Below are 10,497 nucleotides of genomic sequence, written 5' to 3' on the forward strand. Positions count from 1 at the left end.
ATTTCAAAGAGTCATCTGTGTTGTAGCACATGTTGGTACTTGAATTCTTTTTATTGATAAATAATATTCAAAAGTGTGGATTGATTATATTTAGTTTATCCATTCATCAGTTGATGAACATGTGTTTTTTTTTTTTATTTTTAATGTCTTATTTATTTATTTATTTTTGAGAGACAGAGAGAGTGCAAGCAGGGGAGGGTCAGAAAGAGCAGGAGACAGAATCTGAAGCAGGCTCCAGGCTCTGAGCTAGCTTTCAGCACAGAGCCCGACTCGGGGCTAGAACCCACGAACCGTTAGACCATGACCTGAACCGAAGCCGACGCTTAACCAACTGAGCCACCCAGGCACCCTGAACATGTGTCTTTTAAAAAGATTTTCTAGGGGCGCCTGGGTGGCTCAGTTGGTTGAACGTCCGACTTCGGCTCAGGTCATGATCCCACGGTTCGTGGGTTCAAGCCCCGCATCAGACTCTGTGCTGACCGCTAGCTCAGAGCCTGGAGCCTGTCTTCGAATTCTGTGTCTCCCTCTCTCTCTCTGACCCTCCCCTGCTCACGCTGTCTCTCTCTCTCTCTCTCTCTCTCTCAAAAATAAATAAAAACATGAAAAAAAAAAAGATTTTCTATCTAGGAGCCTGGGTGCATGAGGGGGTTGAGTGTCCAACTCTTGATTTCAGCTCAGGTCATGATCCAAGATTGGGGGATAGAGCCCCACATCAGGCTCTGTGCTGAGCATGGCATCTGTTTGGGATTCTCTCTCCCTCTGCCCCTCTATCCCACTCCCTTCCTCTCTCAATCTAGAATAAAGATATAGATAGATGACTGATAGACAAACAAATACATTTTTTAAAATAAAAAAATTAAAAGATTCCTCTATGGCTAAAATGATAAGACTGACAACATCAAATGTTAACATGGATGTGGAGCAACTGGAACTCTCATACATTATTGGTGGGGGTCTGCAATGGTACAACCATTTTGGGTAAGTTTAGCATTTCTTTTCTTTTCTTTTTTTTTTTTAGTTTTTAATGTTTATTTTTTGAGAGAAAGAGAGACAGAGAACACAACCAGGGGAAAGACAGAGAGAGAAAGAGACACAGAATCCAAAGCAGGTTCCAGGCTCTGAGCTGTCAGAACAGAGTCTGACGCAGGGCTTGAACCCAAGAACCATGAGATCATAAGCTGAGCCAATGTCAGATGCTTAACTGACTGAGCCACCCAGGAGCCCCTTAGCATTTCTTATAAACATGTAACTACTACATACCTGACCAATTTAACTTGTAGGTATTTCCACAAGATAAATGCCAATATATGTCAAAACAAATACCTGTAGTATTTTTGTATTTTTCATAATAGTAAAAACTGTAAACAGCCTCACTGTCCATCAGTAGGATAATGGATAAATATATTAAGCTATTTTCATAAAATGGAATCTTGTCCAACAAATTACAAAAGATGGATGAGGGTGGAAAACATCATGTCGGGCAAAAGAAGCCAGACATAAAGGATCATGTATAATTACTATGAAATTCCATTTTTTGTGAAATTCAAGACCCACAAAACTTATCTGTGGGAGAAAAAAACTAGAGGTCATTGTAAGCAGACATAGGTGATTTGAAGGGGATACAAAGGGGAACTTTCTAGGGTGATGGAAATGCTTTATACCTTGATTGGGGTGTTGGTTACACAAAGTTATACATTTGTCAAAAACTCTTCAAAGTCACATAAAGATGACCAAAAGGTACAAGAAAATATGCTCAACATCGTTCATCATCAGGAAAATACAAATCAAAACTACAATGAGACGCCACCTTGCACCGGTTGGAATGACTATTATCAAAAAGAGAAGAGATCACAAGTGTTGGCAAGGATGTGGAGAAGAGGGAGTCCTTGTGCACCGTTGGTGGGAATGCAAAGTGGTGCAGCCACTGTGGAAAACAGTATGGAGGTTCCTCAAAGAACTAGAAATAGAAAGACCATATCATCCAGCCATTCCACTTCCGGGTATGCATCTGAAGAAAACAAAAACACTAAGTCAAAAAGATATATGCACCTTTATGTTCATTGTAGCATTGTTTGCAATAGCCAAGATATAGAAACAACCTAAATATCTATCAATGGAAGAAGGGATTTTAAAATGTGGTACATCTATACAACCCAATACTACTCAGCCATAGAAAAAAGGAAATCTTGCCATTTGTGACAACATGGTTGGACCTCAGGGGCATTACGCTAAGTGAAATAAGTCCAACAAAGACTATATGATCTCACTTATATGTAGAATCTCAAACAAACAAACAAACAAACACTCTCTGATTCAGAGTAGATGGGGAGTTGCCAGAGGTTGTGGGTGGGCATGGGAGAAATGGGTGAAGGGAGCCAAAAGGTTAAGTAAAAATAAGGATCCAGAAAGTGCTTGAGGTGCTGGCATAATGAAAAAAACATATAAGAAAGATTTCATAGCAAAGGATGTCAAGTCTTGATATTAGATTAAAACATTAGACAAGAAGAAGTTTGAGGATATTTAAATCAGCTCATGTGAAATAAAATAAAACAAAACCCTCTTTACACTGGGGGCAACTGAGTGTCTCAGTCCACTAGGCATCCAATGATTTTGGCTCATGATATGGAGATTTGTGGGATCGAGTCCCATGCCGGGCTCTGTGATGAGAGAGTGGAGTCTACTTGGGATTCTCCCTCCTTCTCTCCGCTCCTCCCCTGCTCCCTTGCATGAATGCTCTCTCCCTCAAAATAAATAAATAAACTTTAAAAAAAACAACAACTCGTTAAGGTCTTAAGGTATGTGCATCTTATTAATGCCAATTATACTTGAATAAAGCCAGGGTTGGGGGACCATGCTCTGAAAGCCTGAGGAAAATGGACCAAGGGGCTCCTAGAGCACAATCAGAGGGCACTCCTGATGGGCAGGAGTGGGGACAGTGGGGAGAGGAAGAAGGTGTGGTGACATACTGGCTTCTCTCTCTGCACCTGTGATGGGTTAGCCCTCAAGCTGTTCCTGCTCCTCCCTGTGGCCTTCCTCCTCAGGCTGTTCCCTCTTCTGGGTGTTGGGAGCATCCTGCACCTGTCATCTGTGTCGTCTTGTGACACTCCCTGACTCAGGGGAAAAGCAGCACAGGTGACGTCTGCTCTGTGAGGTCGGCCGAGTGGAGCAGGCTTTCCCGCTGTGCTTGCTGCTCTTAGGGACAAGGGCGTGGGCCTGGCAAGCTGCCTCACCTCCGTGGTTGGGGACAGTCCCACAAGAACCACCTGGGAGGGGACACCTGGCTGGCTCAGTCAGTTGAGAGTCTGACTTCATCTCAGGTTATGATCTCACGGATCATGGGTTCGAGTCCTGCTTTGGGCTCTATGCTGACAGCTCAGAGCCAGGAGCCTGCTTCAAATTCTGTCTCCCTCTCTCTCTCTGCCCCTTCCCTGCTCACACTCTGTCTCTCTCTCTCTCTCTTTTAAAAACAAATAAACATTAAAAACAAAACACCTGGGAGGTATCACCCAACCTTCCCATGTAACAGAGGAGAGGCGCCGAGAGGGCAAGAGGCTCAAGGCCAACACACCTCTGATCTCACTGGGTAGGTCCCTGCTGGGACCACAAGGACCCCTCCATCCCAGAGGCCCGGGTGGGAAGCTCACAAGGAATTACCCTCCCCTCGGCGTTGGGGCAGGGAGACACAGAATCCCCCAGCCAGCTCTCCGTGTGTCTCAGCAGGTGAGGTGTGCAGTGGCCTGGGGCAGAAGTGGCAGGAAAGGCCCAGATGTGTGTCACCTTGTCATCACCTACCTACCCCATGGACTTCCCCAGAGGCGCATCCTCTCCTTGGCATCTGATCTTGTTCCCAGACCCCGGCAAAGACCAGCTGCTGTCAAGAAATTCCTCTGAAATGTTTCATACCGAGTCCCAAGAACTGTGTATCTTGGAAGGGCCTCGGGAGTGCTCCCTTTGGGCTCCTCCCTTGAGCCCACTCCCATGCCAGTGCACTGCATTCTTCCAGCGTGAGGAAACTTGGATGAATTTTCTTCAAACGTTTGGGTGCCACAAATGTATATGATGAAAGTTTAATGACTGCACACATCATCATACAAAGTGTGATAGATTTTACACACATAACCACCACCGAGAACAAGATAGAGAGCATTTTCAGGACTCCAGAAGACTACCTACCTGCTTCCCTCCAACCCCACCCCTGAAAATCACTATTCTGACTTCTCTGACCAGAGATTAGTTTTGCCAACTCTTGTACTTCTTCTAGATGGAATCATACGGTATATACTCTTGCTTTTTCTGCTCAAGACACTGTCTGGAAGAGTCGCCCATGCTGCTGTGTGTATCTTCCAGAAGTCTGTTCCCTTTGTCTCGCTAAGCGGTGTCCCACCGTATGGATGTATCACAACATGTGTATCTATTTTACTGTTAGTGGGCATTTGGGTGCTTTCCAGTTTGGAGCTCTTATGAGCAGTCCCATAAAGGATCTCACAGACTCACAGACTCACAGACTCATTTCTCCTGGAGATATGCCTAGGACCGGAATTTCTGGCTCATAGTAAAGCATGTTTTTAGCTTTAATAGATAACTCCAGGGGCACCTGGATGGCTCAGCAGGTTGAGCGTCTGACTTCAGCTCAGGTAACCATCTCAGTTTGTGGGTTCGAGCCCCTCACCTGCTTCAGATTTTGTCTCCGGCTCTCTCTGCCCCTCCCCCACTCACACTCTCTGTCTCTCTCCAAAATAAACATTAACAAAAATTAATAGATAACTACCAGTTTTCTAAAGTGATTGTGCCACTTGACACTCCCACTAACAACACATGAAAGTCTCTGCCAGGCTACATCAACTCCAACCCTTTTTAATTCTAGCCCTTTTAATAGCTGCACAGTAGTCCCTCCCTCAGGCTCCAACTGAATTTCCCCTACTCAGTAGTGATGTTGTGTGCCTTTTCATACACTTATGGCCATTTGGATACCCTTTTTTGTGTATGAAATGCCTATTGTGTCTTTTGACCTGTTGTTTACTGAGCTATCTTTTCGTATTGATGTATAGGAGTTCTTTATATCTACTGGAACTGAACTTTTGTCAAATCTATGTATTATGACTATCTTCTCCCGGGATGTGGCTTTATTTTTAATTCCATTTCTTTTTTTTTTAATTTTTAAAATTTATTTTGACAGAGGGAGAGAGAGAGCTAGGGAGGAGCAGAGAGAGAGGGAGACACAGAATCCAAAGACAGGCTCCCGGCTCTGAGCTGTCAGCCCAGAGCCCGACGCAGGGCTGGAACTCACGAACCGTGAGATCATGACCTGAGCCAAAGTCAAACGCTTAAATGACTGAGCCAGCCAGGCACCTCTTTCATTTCATTTCTTAATGCCTTTTGATGCCCAGAGGTCACCGATGTTAATGATGTCCATGTTTTCCACCTTCACTGTTAGGTTTCATGCTCTTCGCATTTTCAGTAAAAGATCTTGGAGAAATCTAGGTTTTGTGCTGGTAGGGGTCCAGCTTCCTTTCTCACCAGCTGAGGCAGGCCAAGGGCAAAATACAGGCTGGCACCCCACGCTTCACCCTACCCCCTGCAGGTGGAATCTGTGTGATATTCCTCAGACTCTCCCAGCTCCCGAGAACACAGGGAAGGGGTTTGAGTGCTTGCCAAGGTGATGTGGGAAACTGAGGCAAATGAAAACTTAAATTCGCTTACTGCCTGCAGCCCTTTGGCAAGTCCTTGAGACTGGCAGAGTGATCTCCCTCCAGGAACTCAGCTGCCTCAATGGTAATAACACCTCATTGGGGGCAAAAGAGAACCTTGGCTTAACAATGTTCCAACCTCAAGGGTCCTGTAAGTCTACTTCCTTGATCTCAACTGCCCCAGGATCTATGCTGGCCACCTCGCTCCAGACCATATGCAACTCCCCCCATACATTTAAAGGGTTTCATGACTGAGGTTTTATTAAATGGTAATAAATGGCGGTTCCCTAGCAACAGCTAGCCCCTCAAGGTCCTGGAAACCTTGCTTCCAAAATTCCTTAGAGATCTACGCTATCCCTATCCCCTCCCAACCTGAGGGTATATAATGAATTACCCATCAGGATCCCATACAGCTCTTCCTGCCCATGGGTCCTGTCCCGGTGCTTTAATAAAATCACCTTATTTGCACCAAAGACGTCTTTAACAATTCTTTCTTGGCCATCAGCTCTGGACCCCAAAAATACCTCATCACCCCAAAACTTCATCAATCCACCCACTCACCCCTTTTCCATCCTTCACCACCATCCACCACTCCTCCATCCATCTACCAAGTACTTAGTGATGACAGGCCATGAGACTCTGAGATGACAGCAGTTACTCAGATGAACGACACCCTCAAGGACCTTAGGATCTGGTGGGAAAAATACAACAGACACAGAATCCTTGACTGATTTCTATCCAGCCTCGTGTTGTCCTGAAGTCTGTAGCTTTCATTCAGTATTCTCCGAAACTTCCGTTCATCTGTCCTTACTCTGTGACACTCTTTCCGGAACTTGTAGATAGCCCAGTTCCCATGGCTCTGACTACAAATAGCAAAGGTGATTCTCACTTTCTTCATTTTAGATATTTTTTAAAAGTTTATTTATTTTGAGAGAGAGAGAAAAAGCACAAATGGGGGAGGGGTGGAGAGAGGGGGAGAGAGACGATCCTAAGCAGGATCTGTACTGTCAGCACAGAGCCCAGCTCAGAGCTCGAACTCACGAACTGTGGGACCACAATCCAAGCTAAAGTCAGACGTTTACCCAATGGGGCCCTCCTATTAGATAGTTTATTGATGTGGCCTGAGATGGTGGGCGGCCCTGGCCCAACTCAGATCCTGCTTGTTAGTAGCCCACACTCCGAGAAATGGCCCCCAGCTGGGGGCAGGTACACACAACTTCCTGGGGGCCAACCGGGCTGCAGTGGATGTTGAAGGCTGGCCTTGTGGGACCAGCTGATGGCTTGATCTGGCAGTGGGCCTCAGCGGGAGCTTCAGGCGTCTGGTGGAGTGGGCTGAGAGCGAGATGGGGGCTGGGTGGGGGGGAATCTGGCCACAAGCTCCATGTGGACTGGTGGCCTCCTGCCTGGATGAAAGAGGTGGACTCCATTCTCTGCTTGTCTCCTCTCGGGTCACGCTGGGACCAGAGGCCTGAGAACCCGCACCCCTCCCGGAGGCCCCTCATCTAGCTCCTAGCCTCTAGCCTGCAGATGCACTGCGGCTCCCCAGCCCGGACCTCTGCCAGCCTCCCTCCCCTGACCTCTTCTTAGGGGCAGTGGTTCAAAACCAACAAAAACAATGAAAAGTCTGCCAGCCCTGATCCTGAGCAGCCGGGTCCTGGTCGCTCATCTGTGATCTGACCCCCCAATGTCCCTGGCAACCCTGGCCGCTGTCCTACCTGCACAGCACCTGCTCTGTTGAGGACACTGGTCCTTTGTTGGAGGAGACGACTTGTGGGGACTGCCCTGAGGAGGGGCTCCGCCTCATGGGCCGGGCTGGCGCCAGGCAGGGCCAGGATCCTCAACAAACAAGGCCTCCTACATGGCAGCCTGCTGGGTGGGGGCAGGACTGGGCGTAGCAGTCCAACCACAGGGCCTGATGGGCCTGGGGCAGGCGTGGAGGACTGGAGGGTGGGCCGATCCCAGGCTACAGCCTCAGGACCAGCACTGTACACTCACCTTCACCATGAGTCCCCTCCCCGCCTCCCCACCTCTCTGTTCCAGCCTGGCCCTTCACCTTGACCTTGCCAGGTTCACCTCAGGGCAGACCACACATCCCAGGGGTGACTGGACCCATCTCTCTGGTCCCTCAACAGGCAAAAAAAAGCCTGAGAGTGAACCCAGAAGCTTAGAGGTGACAGACCCCCTGTCTGACCTGACGCCCCTCATGGGCTTTGTGGTCCTACTGATTGAGAGGCAGGTCTGAGCCGAGAGGGTCATTCTCTGGCCAGTGCCTTACCTGCAGCTTTTCACTAGATGCCCACAGCAACTCTCAGAGGTTGTACAGATAAGAACAACCCCAAGGCTGCCTAGGCAGTTGGCCGGGAGACCCGATATGAGCCCAGGCTGTCTGATTCTAGATCTCATGTCCCTACGTGGTTGGTGCAGTGGTGGAGGATGGAGGCCACGCTGGTCAGCTCAGGGATCTGCTCCTGATCTCACAGGACATGGGATTATCAGTGGATTTCACAGGCGAGAGATGTGTGCTTTGGAGTGATGGTTCTAGACACGGTTTGGGCCGAGGGCTCACAGAGGAGACTCAACAACCCAATGCAGCCATGGAGGGTGGCCTGGGCTCTCCCTTCGGGAAAGAATTTGAGGTTCGGTGGCAAGGAGTGTGTGAGCCTGCAAGGTCAGACTCGTCAAGGTCTCACTCCTCTGGGCAGCCTTAGTAACAACTGCACACGGTGGGGATACACACTGGCCTGGCCTTTTTAGCTGCTTGTGCTCAGGGCCTCCAACGGGTGCACCGGGCTTGGGCAGACCTGCACGGATGCCTGGAGCCCTCCCTGCCCAGGCCCGCTCCCAGCTCTGTCTCTCACAGGCACAATCCCTCGGGGAAACCTTTGTCTCAGCTTCTGCTTCCAGAGAGCCTGTAGGACCTCAACAACAGCAGCAGTGGAAGGGGGAGGAGGGACGGGCAGAAAGAAAAGTGCGGCTCTGTGCTCCCACTTACTACTGCCATCACTTCTGGGACCCCACTCAGCCTCTCAGCACCCTGGTCTCCTCTTCTGAAAAATAAAGCTAATGATGTCTGGAGCTACCTCCTCGTGCGGTCATTTAGAGGCTTCAGGGATGGAAAGAACAGGAAGGACTCGGCACTGTGCTTAGATTAATGAAGGCACACAAGTATTAGGATATTAGTGTTTGTTCCACTTGCAATGAATCATTTGCTTTCCCGTAAGCTTCCGGAGAGCAGGGACCGGGGCAGTCTTGCTCTCTAGCATATGCACAAATCTTGTTGCTGAGTGGCTGCTCCACTGAGGTTTGCTAAATGAATAGATGGGTGGCATGGAGCAGGTCAGGTAGAGGGAGGTATCAAAGGTGACGCCCAGTTTTCAGCCAGAGGGCTCCGGGCAGATGGCAGCACTGTCATCTGACATCTGGGAGAAGGGGTGGCGAAGGCAGAGACATAATGAATCCTCACTTGGCCATGTCGTCTGAAGGTTCAGTAGACTCACGAGGTTAGGTGCCCAAGTAAAGCTCCTGCCAGCCTGTCTGGTATCCACCGCATCTCCTCACCAGCTCCCCATCAGCTGCGTAACAAAGCACCCCAAGGTAGTGGCATGAAACAATAGCTATCCTTCATTATTATCAATTCTCATGGCTCTGACAGGCTGATGAGACTCAACTGGGTGGTTCTCACTTGGGGCTCCCAAGTGATTGCAGTCAGAGAAGAGCTGGGGCTGGAGTCCTTGCAGGGGTCCCCCTCATGCACGTGTGTGGCAGTCGGGACCTCAGCAGGGGCTGCCAGCCAGAATGCCTGCAGGTGGCCTCTCCGTGTGGCCTGGGCTTCCTCACGGCACAGCAGTGAGAGTCCAGTGGCAGCCATGTTGCCATTTGGCCACGTGTAGCAAGACATATGCAGCCTTACTTGCGCCACATTCTGGCAGAAGTGAGTCACCCAGGCCAGTCCATCTTCAAGTGAAGAGGAAGGAGACTCCACCCCTTGGTGTCAGGAGTGGCAGTGAGATTTGAGGACTTATTTTAAAGCCACTGCCTCTAGGAATCACTGGCAACTCAGCCCCTCAGACTCTAGGATGAGTTCTGTTTTTTTTTTTAAGTTTATTTATTCTGAGAGGGAGAGGGAGCACAAGCAGGGGAGGGGCAGTGAGAGAGAGAAAGAGAAAGAATCCCAAGCAGCTGCACACATCAGTGCAGATCTCAACACAGGGCTCGAACTCACAAACCAGGAGACCATGACCGGAGCTGAAACCAAGAGGTGGCTGCTTAACCAACCCAGGTGGCCCTAAGTCCTGTTTCTGACGGATGCACGTTAGAAGCTTGAGTGACAAATGGCCTGGCCAAAGAGCTCAGCGTCTGTGGCATGTAACTGAGTCGTAATAATTGCTGCCCAGTGAAGAAGTGAATGCATGAGTAAGGAAGAGAAGCAGAGAGAGTGTCCCAGGCCTGGGCAGCCTGGAACCCAGCCCCATCTCGCCTTGCAGCCAGCTGTCATGTTTGGACCATGGGTTGTCCCCCATGTCTGTGTTCTTTTTTTTTTTTAATGTTTTTAATTTATTTTTGAGAGACAGAGAGAGATAGAACGAGCAGAGGAGGGTCAGAGAGAAGGAGGTACAGAACCCGAAGCAGGCTCCAGGCTCTGAGCTGTCAGCACAGAGCCTGACTTGGGGCTTGAACCCACAAACTGAGATCATGACCTGAGCCGAAGTCAGATGCTTAACCGACTGAGCCACCCAGGCGCCCCCATGTTTTGTGTTCTAACTTTGCCGGGCTATTCGGGCAACTCTGATGGGACCCCCCCCCCCCCCCC

Source organism: Suricata suricatta, chromosome 2 (genome assembly GCF_006229205.1).
Source record: "Suricata suricatta isolate VVHF042 chromosome 2, meerkat_22Aug2017_6uvM2_HiC, whole genome shotgun sequence".
NCBI lineage: Eukaryota > Metazoa > Chordata > Mammalia > Carnivora > Herpestidae > Suricata > Suricata suricatta.